The sequence below is a fragment of the Oncorhynchus clarkii genome, chromosome 22 (genome assembly GCF_045791955.1).
Source record: "Oncorhynchus clarkii lewisi isolate Uvic-CL-2024 chromosome 22, UVic_Ocla_1.0, whole genome shotgun sequence".
Taxonomy (NCBI): Eukaryota; Metazoa; Chordata; class Actinopteri; order Salmoniformes; family Salmonidae; genus Oncorhynchus; species Oncorhynchus clarkii.
Genome location: NC_092168.1, coordinates 18,558,367 through 18,575,878, shown reverse-complemented (window position 1 = coordinate 18,575,878; position 17,512 = coordinate 18,558,367).

Genomic DNA, 17,512 nt, shown 5'->3' with positions numbered 1-17,512 from the left:
ATTACATTTTGGCAATTGTGAAAAGTTATTTATGAGTGAAATACAGTTAGTACTTGAGTAACGACAGTCAATTTCCTTAGTAGAGTGACCTTCAGCCCTTCAAATATGTTACGCTTGTTCTCTGTGTAACAATGTTTTGACTCTACCCAAATGAAGAACATTATTGCATGGCAAACCTGTATGATGTGTGTGTGTGTGCTCTCACCTACGATAGCTGAAGTATGTCAGAGGATTCTATTCATTTGCTCTGGCACTGTCTGGTAGACAGATCTGTGTTAATGCCACTGAAGCACATCAAGTTCAGCTGAGTCTTCAGCCTGATATTTGGACTGTTTGGTTCAATTTGAAGATTTCGTAAGGAAGGATTGATTACTATCTTATGAAATAACACATACTTGGACAATAGGGCTTTGTTTCAATGTACTATTTAAAACATGTATATATTGTGGACAATTCTCTGATGTGTTGTACTGTATGCACTGAAATGCCGGAAATACAAATTCATTATTTGAAATTCAACATAGTATCTTGATTGTTTGTAGGAAAGGGAGGGGATGGGATGGTAGGGAAGGCAAAAACATTAACATTAGGATACATAAATATTACATAAATTAAGCAGCTCCTGGATCAATCCCCCTACCCAATGTACTGGGTGTGTCACAACCCAACACACTGAGTTGTTTTTACCCAGCAATATAGTCAAATGTATTATTATCGAAATGACCCAAATTTCGTTATTGTTAACCCAGCATTGTTTTGTGTAATAAATTAATTTTCACACTTTTTGAGATACCAAAATAAAATGTTTTCAGTAATTGCTTTCAGGCTCCTAATTTTGTTTGTTTTGTGTCTACTGGATGTTTCAGTGCATATTTTCAACAAGCTTTGGACGAAGGACTTCCACAGGGCCGCTATATCCAAAGTTTACTCAAAAAGGCAATAGTTCTGAACTCGGTTTGTTTTAGTTTGAAACATTTGATTAATTATCTTTTAAACTTCCATTGGTTGAAATATATTGCTCAATTATCACTTGGCTCATGTAAATAGTTCTGTAGTTGACCCCTTAAACATCCTAAGGTCAACATCCTCATAGTGTTCATATTTTTCTCATGTAAATGTTGTAGCTACATAAAAATATTAAATAAACCATTTATTTGGGAAATCCAGCCTTTGCTTTTTACTTCATTGCCATGCTGATGATTTCAAGTTGTAATGTATTTATTTTTATATGTTAAGACATTGAATGCATTATTTGTATATTTACTACATTTCAGGTTTTAGTTTTTTTTTTCTCTGAGAAGTAATTTCTTTTGAAGTTATATGATTAGGTTTATGTAGATATGACATATCAGTGTTATCACACGGTAACCAAAAACCTGATCTGATCTAAGCATTTTCATACTTAGTTTCAGCAGATTTGCAGCAAACAGAATGTTCACTACAAGTTTCCTAGAATTGTTTGCCAGAAGTTCACAAGTTGCCACAAATATAACAGTTTGCCTAAAAATGGAAAATTTGAGCTGTTTGCCAGAAGCTTGTTTTTTCGATAAGGGTGCATTTTCACATGATTTTACACGTACAGCCTAGAGACATCCTGGACGCTTTGCTGACCAGGGATTTTACCCATCGGTGCCCTGACCAACCTGCACCGCATCCCTGTGGTCGTCCCCAAGACCGGGGGGGGGGGGGGGGGGGGGGGGTGGCGGCACTGTCACAGATTCCCCCTGGTACTGCTGCTCATTCCGTGCACCAGTTCTGGAGGTCTACGTCACCGGCCTCTAGGCGTCACTTATTACGCACAGCTGATTCCCATTCTCCTGATTAGTAATTGTTTTTATGTGCCCTCTGTTCACCATTGTCTTATCAGTTATTGTTCCCATGTCCGTTGGTCTGTGAGTACCTGTGCTTTGTTATTTCGGCTTTCGTGCTGCGTGTATTGTGCATTTATTATTACGGGTCTCGTCCCGTGTATTGTTGTGCATTGGTCATTACGGGTCCCGCCCCGTATAGTGTATTGCAGGTCTCGTCCCATGTTTTTATTAGAGGTTTTACCTCACTCTTTTGTTTGGGTTACATCCCTGGGTTTTGGTATACGTGTTTGTTTTGGGCTTCGTCGCCGTGCCTTTTCATGGCATGTTGTATTGTTGGGTGGAGTATTAAAACCCCCTATTATGTATTCCTGTGCCTGTCTCCAATCATTTATACAACGGGACATGAAATGTCACGTGAAGTGTTCCAAAACACACGAATGAAATCATGTCATTTTCCACGTGTGAAATCAACTGTTCGCCATTGTTGTTAAGTTTGTGGTAAATTTTACAGACATTATACGGCCAATTTTTACAGTAATAGGATACTGTATTAGTGTTTTGCTATATACTGTACTTACTGTCAATCACAATGCACTTGGGTACTTTTTTGCCCCGTCCTGCAAATTAACTTGGCATGCATCACTTGCAAATGCATTTAAACTTATAGGATACTTTAGATGCACTTATGGTATCTATGAAAATGTTATAGTAAGTTACCAGCTACTGATTTGCAGTGAAAATAGTGGAAACAACTTTTAATGTATTTCTACAACTGAACTGTATTTTGTCAGTAAATATACAGCACTGAACTGTACTAAGGAATAAACCAGAGGTTTATTGGCAAGAATACATTTCTGAACTTTACTTAAAGTTGCTCGTAATCAAGTCAATCATTGTGTGATTATCTAACAACAACTAAAAGTAGCAGTGCTGAGGGACATTTGACATTAAGGCCTAGATTCAATCAGAAAAATGTAAATATACAATATTCGGATCCCTGTTAGCTTTTGCAGAAGCAGCAGCTACTTTTCCGGGGGTCCACAAAAAAACACAAAACATGACAATTAACAAAACACTGATACACTGATAAATGACGAAAGTCACACACATTTTAAATACAACAATATACAAGCAATGCAACTGCAAAATAATGCAACTAAAGAATAATGTGTGTTAGAGTGTGTCCCATCACAGTCCGCTCCGTTCAATGAGTTGTTTTTTTTATCCGTTTATTTGGTGTCCAGGAAAATTAAGGCACTTACAATTAAGGCACATATACAATTAAAAACATTACATTTCACAACACATTAAGTGTGTGCACTCAGGCCACTACTCTACTACCACATATCTACAACATAAAATCCATATGTATGTGTGTGCATAGTGGGTATTTTTTTTATGTGTGTGTGTGTATGTACTGTATGTGTCTGTGCCTTTGTGTGTGTGTGTCATGTCTGTTCAGGACTTGAGCTATGTACTGGTAGTTTAAACAGACAGCTTGGTGCAGTCAACATGTCAATACTTCTCACAAGTCGTGATGAAGTCAATCTCTCCTCGGTTTTGCTTGAGTAATTGGAGATGGAAGGAAGTTCCAAGAGATCCTTGCTCTGTATAAAACTGTTATTCCAGCCCACTGAATAACTCCCAAAGCTTCACCTGAAATGGGTTGCACAACGCCAGAGAGTTATTCAGCCTATTGGAGCAAGAAATGTATCTGTGTGTTTTGGTTCATGGTTGCCAGGGAAAGGGTGGGGCTCTATCTTGCCTCCAAGGAGGGATTCCCAAATCCCCATCATTCCCATAGTTGTCTGAACAGCCCCAACATTTTTCCCATGAAGGGCTGTCACTGAGGAATCAGGTGGCTGGGCTGGAGTTTCACTGGATTTCCCTGGAGAAGAGCTGCTGGGGCAAGGACTCAAGTATGCCACTAAATCTCCATGTGCAAGTCCCTGCAGAGTGCAGGAACACAATGGGAGCGTTCCGGACATTCGGCTACTCTCCAGGAAATTCCACCTTGCACAATCTGTCTTTGTAGAGAAAGCTGGCATGGCCCTCTCCAGGGAGATGTCATGACCAGACCCAATAGCACACAGCAGACATGCTTATTACTTGTGTATACTCATTCAAAGGAGCCTAAGATGGCTGGCATCCAGTTGATCAGGCTTGAGCATTTTTTCTGTTGTTTTCACCAAAAGTTTTGTTAAAGACCTGGTGAATTTCCACCAACCTCCACATGAACTCCCATCCGAGAGAGTCCAACGACTGATAAACATTGGGAAAGAAGATGATGAAAAGCGGAAAAAAAGGGAACATGGAAAACAGGGCTGGCATTTCCAGCAGGTTTATTTGAGGCTGTGCCTGCCAGCCCCTTGGAAAGGGGTCGGCGTCTAAAGGCCGGGTGTGCAGACAGCTAGGGGGTATACAAAGGTGTCGTGAAAAGAAGACATCGCATTTCAAAGCCCCTCCCTTCTCCATGGAGTCTGGGAGATAAAGGTAAGCAAAATCCGATTATTTACTTCCCCGGATCCCTGTCCGATCCCTGTCGGCTCCCTGACAGACCCTGTCGGACGTAGGCAGAGCTGGAGTGCCTGGGAATAATTTGCCTGAGCATTTATTCCAATCCGTTAAAAGGACGGAAATTGCCATGCTGCAGGCCTGCTTTATTGACGGGAGGATGAAAAGAGGAACGCTCATGTGTTTTACTTCCTCCTTACCTCCCTCCCTCCCTCTCTCTCTACTATAGTGTGGTCTCAACATCAGAGCATGACACAGACACCATATTGTGAAATATTCCTTCACATTTGGACATTTGGTCCCGTTCAAGCCACCGACATCAACTGCATAATTTTGTGTGTGGGTGTGTCCGACTCCAGCACAGGCGTTCCAGCTTGGTGCAGGCGGTCCAGCTTGGTGCAGGCGGTCCAGCTTGGTGCAGGCGGTCCAGCTTGGTGCAGGCGGTCCAGCTTGGTGCAGGCGGTCCAGCTTGTAGTGCAGCTCATTTATAGTCCAGAGAGCAATTTAGGGATAGCTCTCTGAGGTAGCGGCAAGCTGTCACATTGCGAAAAGGCCATCCAGAGTGGCTCTCTCTTTTATTGGGAAATTATGTTACACAGAGGGCTGGTGCTGGTGTTGCTCTGAGAGCCAGACTGTGGTTAGTTGGTTTCTTTTTGTTCATTGTCTGACACTCTCCGGCCCTCTTTTCTCTTCCGACCATGTGGTCACATCGGGGTGAGGCTGTGGCGTCTCCAGAGATGCTTGTCTCCCTCCCAGCCGTCTCCAGGTCTTCCTGTCCATGAGAGCAGGGCTGACGGGGGGAGCGGAGCCGGCCGTCAGGGCCTGTTTTTCAACGTGTGAGGAATTGGCAAATTACACCACCAGCCAGGAGTTGAAAGGGACCATGACTCTGTGCCAGAGTCGACACTGTTTCCGAGCAGAGAGGAGGACACAAAAAGAGCAGCGCTAACTAAAGCACTGCCACTAAGTCTTTAACTCATTTATTTATGGCAACACCTCATTTAAGGTCCTCTGTCAAAGCCGACAGAATGCTGGTGTAAGAGTGACAAAATTAGTCATTGAAATGTTAGTGAGGTTATATGAGGATTTGTATATGAGCGACCGAACAAATCCAAAGTTAATTGACATATATGCAAGAGGCAGTAAATGGTAAATATGCATTTCTGTGAATACTTCATCTTTGATCTTTTTCCTTGGTTGTTTACCTTTTCATTCATTAATCATGGAGTTAGCTACACTGAGTGTACAAAACATTATGAACATTGTTATTTCCAAGACATAGACTACCAGGTGAATCCAGGTGAAATCTATGATCCCTTATTGATGTCATTCGTAAATCCACTTAAATCAGTGTAGATGAAGGGGAGGAGACAGGTTAAATAAGGATTTTTAAGCCTTGAGACCATTGAGACATGGATTGTGTATGTGTTCCATTAAGAAGTTGAATGGGCAAGACAAAACATTTAAGTGCCTTTGAACGGGGTATGGTAGTAGGTGCCAGGCGCACAGGATTGTGTCCAGAACTGCAACGTTGCTGGGTTTTTCACACTCAACAGTTTCCCATGTGTATCAAGAATGGTCCATCACCCAAGGGACATCCAGCCAACTTGACACAACTTTGGTAAGCATTTGAGTCAATATGGGCCAGCATCCCTGTTGAATGCTTTTCGAAACCTTGTAGAGTTCCTGCCCCAACACATTTAGGCTGTTCTGAGGGCAAATTAAGAAGGTGTTCTTAATGTTTTCAAAGCCCCTCCCTCCCTTCTACACACCAGTGTAGTACCTTTCATTATTATGGTGGGTATTATATATTCGATATGTCAGGAAGTGTTACAGGGAAACTTGACAATCAGCAAACCATGCTATTGCCGTGACTCAGAAGAGGTTGTTACAGGAGTAAGCTTTTCAGCCTTTCAGGATGAACTGGTTCAATTACATGTTCTGGTGCTAGACTAGCCCGGAAGAATCATAAAAACCTATGTGGTGTATTCAAGATCCACTCTCATTGCAGGAGAGCTGGGACCTGGCACAAGGGCAAAGGGAACTAGGAACTGTTTTGAGAGGAAAATGGAAATGTCATTACACAACTTCTCCGCCCACTCCACCCATACGCTACCCAAACAGAGAGAACATACTTGATTACATTTTAGAGTTAACTTCAGCTCCATTTCCTCTCTCGGGATGGATTTGTTGCCTTTGTAGTCTGGAAATTGCTTTTTTAGTCCAACTTGGCAGCCATGGGATAACAATTTGATGTGCTGAAAGTAGTCTTGACCTCTGTTTACAACTTCATAAATTCAGGCTAGAAAGGACACTGTTTCCATTACAAAGAGAACATGGTGAAGATATCTCTGCTACAAACCTAGGTAAATAAAGATGTAGGATGTTTGACTGTGGGACCGGACCTTTATCATTTTTTCTTGTGGGCTTTCAGAATGTAGGCCCATTCATTTCTCACAACAATGTATTTTTTTTTTTTGCATGAATAAAAGACAACCAACACATCAATATTTGTTTGTTTCAATATGCAGTCTATAAAGCATAAAAACCTACCATGTTGAAATTACATTTGGGTTAGGAGTACTTGTCTACTATGGACTATCTAAATTGCATTGATTGTCACCTGCCATCTATTAAACATTACAGTGAGTATACGAAACATAAAGGACATCTGCTTTTTCCATGACATAGACTGACCAGGTGATTCAAGGTGAAAGCTATGGTCCCTTATTGATGTCACTTGTTAAATCTAAGTCAATCAGTGTAGATGAAGGGGAGGAGAGGTTAAAGAAGGATTTTCAAGCCTTGAGACATGGATTGTGTATGTGGACCATTCAGAGGATGAAGGCAAAATATTTAAGTGCCTATGAACGGGGTATGGTAGTAGGTGCTAGGTGACCCGGTTTGTGTCACGAACTGCAGCGCTGCAGGGTTTTTCACACTCAACAGTTTCCCGTGTGTTTCAAGAATGGTCTACTACCCAAAGTACATCCAGCCAACTTGACAACTGTGGGAAGCATTGGAGTCAACATGGGCCAGCATCCCTGTGGAAAACCTTTGACACCTTGTAAACACAGCTCAATATTAGGAAGGTGTTCCTAATGTTTGGTATACTTAGTGTATATTTCACATTTCGGAAACCCCTAGCTCCCTCCTAAAAATGCCTCCTGTCCATTCTCTTTTGAGCCTCAGATTATGGAGAGGGATTTACCAGGATTTTGATGGAGGAAGTTGTCCCTAAAGTTTCTAAAGTGTAATATGGCCCTTCAGTATGGTGGCCTTCATTTTTCCAGAAGAAGTGAGCCAGTGGCGGTCGGTGCTGTTTAAGATGGAGGATTATAAAATGTTTTATGAACATGGACTTATTTCTATTACAGCATATTGGATGACTGTCATTCATATTCCATTCACCCTGCTCAATGTAACAATTATAGGTTTAGGCTACAACATGATACTCAAAAATGTCTCTCTACCCATCATGAGGTTCCTAAATCTGTTTACAACGTAGGAGCACAGGTCAAGAGCATTTTCAGTTATAAATTTGACAGACAGTGACACATTCAATACCGCTTTGCACACTCTTGCCTGCATCTAACTGATCTAGGGTGTAATCATTAGTCCAACAGTTCCAAACAAGAGTTTCTATTGGACAAATTCATGTAAGTTTATCCCCATTTCGTTTGCTTCCATTTAAGAAAGGTTTTAAAAAAGAATTGGCGCAATGAATATACCTCTGATCACACGCAAACACAGTTCACTTTCATACCAGACACATGCAAACAGCTTGTTGTACATATAATTCCTTCTCTCATCTATCTATACGCTCTCCACCTTTCACATTTTCCCTTCACATTTGGACTTCAGTGCAGAACATATCAGCTGTCTGTGACCAGGCAAAACTGTTCAACTATTGTTTTTCTCTCTCTTTGATATTGTCTTTCTCTCTCTTTGAGTCATCTACCACATTGTATGCACTGCAGTGCTAGCTAGCTGTAGCTTATGCTTTTAGTACTAGATGTGTTCACTGATCCTTTGATTGGGTTGACAACATGTCAGTTCATGCTGCAAGAAAAAATAAATGTACTTTCTACCTTTATTTTTACTAGGCAAGTCAGTTGTCTTGCTCAGGGGCAGAACAACATTTTTACCTTGTCAGCTCGGGGATTTGATCTTGCAACCTTTCAGTTACTAGTCCAACGCTCTAACCAGTAGGCTACTTGCCTCCCCCGATAGGTTGGAGGACGTCCTCCGGAAGTTGTCATAATCACTGTGCAAGTCTATTTTAGGGGGTGAGAACCATGAACCTCCTAGGTTTTGTGTTGAAGTAAATGTACCCAGAAGAGGACAGAAGCTAGCTGTCCTCTGGCTACACCATTGTGCTGCACCATTGTGCTACCCTACAGAGTGCTGCTGAGGCTACTGTACACCTTAATTGCAAAACAGTGTGTTTAAATCAATTATTTGGTGATGTGAATATATTTAGTATAGTTGTATCGAAAAAGGATAACTTATCATGACACTAGGTGAGACCCAAAAGCAGAGTCCAGGATCAAAATCAGAGCCCAGGATGTACAGAGTGGCAGGCAGGCTCGAGGTCAGGGCAGGTGGAATGGTGAGGCAGGCGGGTACAGAGTCCAGAACAGGCAAGGGTCAAAACTGGGAGGACTAGAAGAAGGAGAAAAGGCAAAGCAGGAAAACAGGAAAAAACGCTGGTAGGCTTAGAAGACAAGACGAACTGGCACAGAGAGAAAGGAATCACAGGGATAAATACACTGGGGAAAACAAGCGACACCTGGAGGGGTGGAGACAATAACGAGGACAGGTGAAACAGATCAGGGTGTGACATAACTTTTTGAATGAAATTCACTAAGTAGGATGGTCCTCCCCTTCCTCTTCTGAGGAGCCTCCACCGAGCTGAACAGCAGTCTACTGCAGTCTGGATGGTACCTCCATCTGTCAGAGAGAAAACACCAATGGTCCATTATTTAAAAAATATGTCACTGTGTCACTCATAACCATACTCCTACCATTCTTCATCAAGTGAAACACAATGTGGCCCTTAAGTTGGTGGTGAGTGGAATTAATTTTCTGTCTCTGGTCTTTACAAGGCTTTGTGGGAGGCTTCATGTGGGAATCAGAGCACACGAGCATACAAATGGAAGGTCTGTCAAACCCCTTGTTTGTGGCAGACGTTGGATTTGCACCACCAGAAGTTGTTTTAAAGAGTCTTTTATGGCAAGACGTCTGAAATAAACTGAGCCACTGTGATGTCATCGTTACTGAAGTAGGTTATGAGCTCCGAAGCCACCTCCTTTTAATAATTTATGCCCATTTCATACAATCATTCAACTGTTGAGGGGGGAAAATCTCATGAAATATTTGGGGTGTTTGGCCTCACTTAGACTGATTTAAGGCATCTAGGTACCCATGGCACTGGCATATGAAACAGGCCCGTCTGTTTTCTGGCTCTCACTCTATACAGGGTCCGGTCTGAGGATATTATGAGTCATATTTGCTTTCCAGGAAAACTGTTTTCAGTTGGTCACTTACAGCACAGCTCTTGCTAATGACTTGGTTGCACACTTGCTGATTTTGGACCGTTTACAAATAATTTACAAATCAGTGTATTTACATTGAAAGCATTGTAGCCAACAAAATGTATACAGTACATGATTATATTGGTTGAATTTCCCAAGATGGTGTGTAAAACCAATTTGGTAATTCATTCAAAGTTATAAATAACACGTTCACACTCAATAACTACTCTAAAATAACTTACACTTTTTATATTATTTATTTTAGTCATAACAAGGGATCATGAACAAACATTCAGGCTCAATAGCCTTTCTCAATGTGGAGGCCAGAAATGAAATATGATGTTTTATGTTCAAGAGAGGTAATAAGAGTAAATTCAAAACATTAGGTATGCGTAGAGACAACTCGAATATAACCTTGTGGGCCATATTAATTTAAGCAAGCGCATGAGTGTAAACACATTAATATATTATTACAACAGCTGTGCAAGGGAACATTTTGAAATGGATACCAAATATGAACTGAAGAGTTTTTCGGTGCCCCTTGACAGTTATTTTAGCCATATTCTTTCCCTGGCCCTTCCATTTATCTTAATCTCTTTTATGAGGTTTTCTTCTCTGAAAATGTCAAGTGTGCCTTTACTGGATAGATGAGCCAACCTCACAGGAGAAATGTGTCGAAATTAATCTTGTTATTAATTCATCTTAATGTGTTCACTAATGACCACAGATGGAACCGCTTTTGGATGATCTGGAACTTCCATTATCAAATTGATGAAGACTGTACTAACGTGTGTGTGTGTGTGTGTGTGTGTGTGTGTGTGTGTGTGTGTGTGTGTGTGTGTGTATGCGCGTGCGTGCGTGTGTGGGTGGGTGGGTGATTGTGTGTGTGGGTGGGCTGGTGGGTGGTGTATGTGTGTGTGTGTGAGTGAGTGGGTGGGTGTGTCAGTGTGTTGGTTTATTCTTCACAGATTTCAGAAGATATCAATTATTCATGATGAAGGCATTTTTCTGCATATATGATTGATGTGATTTTCTGCATATACAGATCTGAATTCTTTAGCATTTCAACACTAGCATTTCATAAGATAGATTTTTAAAATAATGCCATCCTCAGTTTTCAGAATGGCAGGTCCCTTTGAGCAGCACTTGGCTTCACACAAATGTTTATGCTCAAGTCACACAGTATGTTTGGAATGATGGTTTAAGGCCTTTCGTGAAACATAACACAAACTTAGTCTTAGCATTCCTAGAAATTGTTCTGTTTTTAACATCTTCCACACATTACTTCAGATTAGGAGATACTGAGAAACCAGACATGCATATTTTCCCCAGAACCCGCCAACATTGCCATAAGGTGTATTTATAGAGAATATAATAATGCCTTAATTCCACTCAAGGAATGTGGGTCATATTATCTATGTCTCTGGAGCCTAATGATTTCTATGAACCGTTTGGGTTTAAAACCTCCACCTCCATTCATAGTCAATTTATTAAAAACAATAGTCTTTGAGTCATTTCACGATTCCACAATATCCACAAATCGGCTTCTTCCTTACTGAAATGTCATACAACTCTTCACACTAAGTGCTCAACAATGTTCCGATAAAATCAACAGCATTGAGGCCAGATGTAAAAATACAAATAAAAAAAGTCAGAAAGCACGTCTTTATTTCAACAATGAGTGCTAAAGACAACTTCTGCCCGAACCAAAACATTTCAGCATAAGCCTTTGTCATTGAGTGTGTGGTTTCCTTTACCAGTGGGCTGCTGCTATGGAGGGCAGCCAGGTCTGTAGTGTGTGTGTGTGTGTGTGTGTGTGTGTGTGTGTGTGTGTGTGTGTGTGTGTGTGTGTGTGTGTGTGTGTGTGTGTGTGTGTGTGTGTGTGTGTGTGTGCCTGCACGTTGGCCAGGAGTTAGGTTTTAGGTTAACCTAGGTTAGGTTTAACATACATGGGTCGTTCCACCAATTCGGTGCCTTTTGAGAAATGTAACTTGATCAGAAAATCGCTTGATTTGACCGAAGTGTAAAAATTCTGTAATAAAGACCATACTGTATATCTTCATAAAAAAAAGTAAGTGCCTATTATGTGCCAAATTAAGGTGTTGAAAATGTGATCTTAAATCAGCCATAACTCCTCTTGTGACTGGAAGAATTGAAGCTTGTTGTGTGCAACAGGGAGGGCAATTAAATGGAATGCAAGCCTACATTCATTATTATTATCTTTGGGTAACAGGGTTGACGTGTTATGCAAGACCCGAATAGTTTTTCACCACAAAACACCAGAAAATGCTCAAAAATAGTATAACCAGCTCACCTGCTTTTACACTGTGATTTGACTATTAGATGTTTCTTTTGAAAAAATATATTTTAAAAGGAATAGTTTCACCATATCAAAATGAGAGGTCACAAGAGGTTGAACTTCAAATGAGGGACAGCTGAATCAGTAATCGCATGAAATAAATAATAATCTTCAGAAATGACCCCTTGACTTTTTCCACATTTTTCAACATTACAGCCTTATTCTAAAATGTATTAAATTAAATGTTTTGCTCATCAATCGACCCACAATACGCCATAATGACAAAGTGACAAAAGGTTTTTAGTATTTTTTGCAGAACCTATTAAACAGAAAAAACAGAAATACCTTATTTACATAAGTATTCAGAACCTTTGCTATGAGACTCGAAATTGAGCTCATGTGCATCCTGTTTCCATTGATAATCCTGAGATGTTTCTGCAACTTGATTGGGGTCCACATGTGGTAAATTCAATTGATTGGACAAGACTTGGAAAGACACACATCTGTCTATATAAAGTCAAACAGTTGACAGTTCATGTCATGTCAGAGCAAAAACCAAGCCATGAGGTCGAATGAATTGCCTGTAGAGCTCCGAGACAGGATTGTGTTGAGGCATAGATCTGGGGAAGGGAACCAAAACATTTTTGCAGCATTGAAGGTCCCCAAGAACACAGTGGCCTCCATAATCTATAAATGGAAGAAGTTTGGAACCACCAACAATCTTCCTAGAGCTAGCCTCCCAGCAAAATTGAACAGAGGGGCATTGGTCAGGGAGGTGAGCAAGAACCTGATGGTCACTCTGACAGAGCTCCAGAGTTCCGCTGTGGAGATGGGAGAACCTTCCAGAAGGACAACCATCTCTGCAGCACCAATAAGGCCTTTATGGTAGAGTGGCCAGACAGAAGCCACTCCTCAAGTATTTGATACACTGACGATTTTGCAGGTTTTCCTACTTACAATGCGTGTAGAGGTCTGTAATTCTTATCATAGGTACACTTCAACTGTGAGAGATGGAATCTAAAACAAAAATCCAGAAAATCACATTGTATGATTTTTAATAATTAATTTGCATCTACGTGCTATTATTAGGAAGTAGAAACATCTAGGAGCAACAATGGCTCAGCCGCAAAGTGGTAGTCCACACAAGCTCACTTAACTTAAGTCTACCCCTTCCTTTTTCGAACATTCTGTTAAAAATCGCGCAACTTTTCAGTGTCCTGCTACTCATGCCAGGAATATAGTATATGCATATGATTAGTATGTGTGGATAGAAAACACTCTGAAGTTTCTAAAACTGGTTAAATCACGGCTGTGACTATAACAGATCGTGTGTTTCATCGAAAAGTGCAAGAAAAACTGCTCTCTGAAAGCTACAAATTATTTCCATGCGTCACTTTCATGATTTGTTAAAAGGGCACAAAATTAATTATCGACCTGCATGCAATTCCTACAGATTCCACACGATGTTGCCATTGTCGTCATTTTCCAGGGACTTTTTTCTTGGTAAATCCAACTAACTGGATTCAATTTCTTCCGGTCTCCACCAGGATGTTTTGAATGTGCACATTGGCAGCCATTGATTTGAAGACGAGGAGCTATTGAATATACATCGCCCTGTAATCATTTTGATAGATTATAAACGTTTACTAATACCTAAAGTTGGATTACAAAAGTATTTCGAAGTGTTTTGTGAAAGTTTATCGTCGACTTTTTTAATTTTAAAAAATGACGCAGCGTTTAAAAACGATGTTTTTTTCTGAATGACACAGCTTCCATAGAAAGCTATTTTGGGTATATATGGACCGATTTAAACGAAAAAAAGACCCAATAGTGATGTTTATGGGGCATATAGGAGTGCCAAGAAAGAAGCTTGTCAAAGGTAATGAATGTTTTATATTTTATTTCTGCGTTTTGTGTAGCGCCGGCTAAGCTAAATCTTTGTTTACATCGCATTCAGGCATTTTGGGGTGTTGCATGCTATCAGATAATAGCTTCTCATGCTTTCGCCGAAAAGCATTTTAAAAATCTGACTTGTTGGCTAGGTTCACAACGAGTGTAGCTTTAATTCAATACCCTGCATGTGAATTTTGATGAACGTTTGAGTTTTAACGAGTACATTTAGCATTTAGTGTAGCGCATTTGCATTTCCAGGTGTCTACTTGAGACATCTGCGTCTCAAGTAGGAGCAAGAAGTTAACGGGACCGCCGAGTGCTGAAGCGCATAAAAATTATATTTCCTCGGAAGCAACACTCACTACTACGTTCCAAACTGCCTCTGGAAGCGACGTCAGCACAAGAACTGCTCGTCGGGAGCTTCATGAAATAGGTTTCCATGGCCAAGCAGCTACACACAAGGTTAAGATCACAATGCGCAACACCAAGCGTCGGCTGGAGTGGTGTAAAGCTCGCCGCCATTGGACTCTGGAAAAGTGGAAATGCGTTCTCTGGATTCACCATCTGGCAGTGAATCACGCTTCACCACATTCTCGAATGCATAGTCCCAACTGCAAAGTTTGGATGAGGAGGAATAATGGTCTGGGGGTGTTTTCAATGGTTCAGACTAGGCCTCTTAGCAGGAAATGCAGCAAAATGAAATTTGGATTATAATTAATGAATATTTTTGGTTGGTACTTTTTTCGATAAGTGGAAATTACGAACATTAGAAGCATTTTTAAACTCAAATACACTACAAGTTCGCATTTCCTGCCGAGCAGGAAATTTCTCAGCAACAAAAGAGTAATCAAATTAAGATCCTACATCTGTAGTATGTTCATTGTGTTTATACGTGTGTTTGTGCGTGCTTGTGTGTGGCATGTGTTTGTGTATGAGGTATGTGTGTATGTACATGTGCATGTGCATATGTGAGTGTGTGTACGGTGGTTCATGCCTGGCACCGGACCCCCGAGTTGTTAACCCCCCAATGCCACCAGCCTGATATGGACTAGCGCTCGAACACTCCTGTTCCCATAAATTAGACATTAAGTAAAGCTTCAAGTCAAAGTCTGCTTTTAAAAGATTAGTGTTCTGGTGAATTTAACAAGGTGTGACATACATGAAAGCTTTTTTTCTGTCATTTTGATGAAGGACTATGGAAAAACAAGTCCTTCTAGACATCACTGGATAGAAGAGGTACTTACAGTTGAAGTCGGAAGTTTACATACACTTAGGTTGGAGTCATTAAAACTCATTTTTCAACCACTCCACAAATTTCTTGTTAACAAACTATAGTTTGGGCATCTCGGTTAGGACATCTACTTTTTGCATGACATAAGTAATTTTTCCAACAATTGTTTACAGACAGATTATTTCACATATGTTTCACTCTCACAATTCCAGTGGGTCAGAAGTTACAAGTACACTAAGTTGACTGTGCCTTTAAACAGCTCCAATACCGCCATAAAAAAAGCCAGACTACGGTTTGCAACTGCACGTGAGGACAAAGATCGTACTTTTTGGAGAAAAGTCTTCTGGTCTGATGAAACAAACATAGAACTGTTTGGCCATAATGACCATCATTATGTTTGGAGTGAAAAGGGGGATGCTCGCAAGCCGAGGATCACCATCCCAACCGTGAAGCACTGGGGTAGCAGCATCATGTTGTGGGGGTGCTTTGCTGCAGGAGGGACTGGTGCACTTCACAAAATAGATGGCAAAATGGCTTAAGGACAACAACGTCAAGGTATTGGAGTGGCCATCACAAAGCCCTGACCTCAATCCTAGTTACACCAGTTCTGTCAGGAGGAATGGGTCAAAATTCACCGAACTTATTGTGGGAAGCTTGTGTAAGTTAAACAATTTAAAGGCAATGCTACCAAATACTAATTGAGTGTATGTAAACTTATGACCCACTGGGAATGTGATGAAAGAAATAAAAGCTGAAATAAATCATTCTCTCTACTATTATTCTGACATTTCACATTCTTAAAATAAAGTGGTGATCCTAACTGACCAAAAACAGGTCATTTTTACTTGGATTAAATGTCAAGAATTGTGAAAATCTGAGTTTAAATGTATTTGGGTATGGTGTATGTAAACTTCATCAGTATGTGCTGAGCAATATGTACATTTTGAATGAAGGACATGTTCATGAACCACGTACATGAGGCTTTTATAAGAAATTACAATGTCATAATGTATGCTACAGACACTTATTAGGAACTGAAAAGGATTTAAAGTGACTAGTCTTAATTGCAAAGTAGAAAATGAAAACCTTCAACAAACACAGGCTTATGAAATGTGAGAATAATTTGCATAATTTGCAAATAAATTCATAAAAAATCCTACAATGTGATTTTCTGGAATTTGTTTTCTCATTTTGTCTGTCATAGTTGAAGTGTACCTATGATGAACATTACAGGCCTCTCTCATCTTTTTAAGTGGGAGAACTTGCACAATAGGTGGCTGACTAAATACTTTTTTGCCCCACTGTACATAGTTGTACCACATACATCCACCTAGATCAAATGCATATGATCCCAGGACATTTAGTTGATATAATTCCTTAAGTTTCTTTAAAAAAAGAAGGGAGTACACTTGGGAAAAAAAGTGTTCCAAAATGGGTATTTGCGGAGTGATAGGGTTCTACCAAGACCTATTAACATCATAAGAACCGCTTTTGGAAGATAAGGGTCCTTTGATGATTATTTGGTAGGCAAAAAATGTTCTACATAGAACCATATATTATACTTCCCAACATGCTCCATTGTAGGGTGATTTCAAAATAGTTTATTTTAATAATTGTGTTTTGCATGTACATTGATTGATTGACACATTTTATGCTACACAAAGATAAATAGCATACATTTTTCTCAACTAAACCAATCTGTTCGTCGTTGGATTTATTGCACCTGTTACTGAGATGGTTGTTCCAGTTCAGAGGATTGAGGTAGTCTCAGCATTCCATCCTCCCTACCCTGACAGTCATTCTGAATGCAGGATGATAAAAACCTGTAACTTGTTGGATATCCTAACTCTGGCTGGATCCCAATAGGAATTAAACATCACTCTGCAAGCCAGCATGATGTCACTTGCAGGCCTGATGTGCCCTGTAAACCAGGAGTTTCCTAACGCCACTGTGTTAGAGTATAACTAGGCACTCAAAGAAAGGCCTTATGATATATGTAATGTATTGTCATAAATAATTACATTTTAAAGGCTGATAAAGCTGGTGGAACCATTCATAGAGGGTTGTAGGAATAACTCTCCAAAGATAAAAGTGTTTTCGGTAGAACCCTTAATAGAGGGTTCTAGGTAGAACCATATACAGGGGGTTCTATGAAGAACCCTACATAAGGGGTTCTACTTAGCCCCCCAAAAAAATTCCCTGTGGGGACAAACCAAAGAACTCAGTT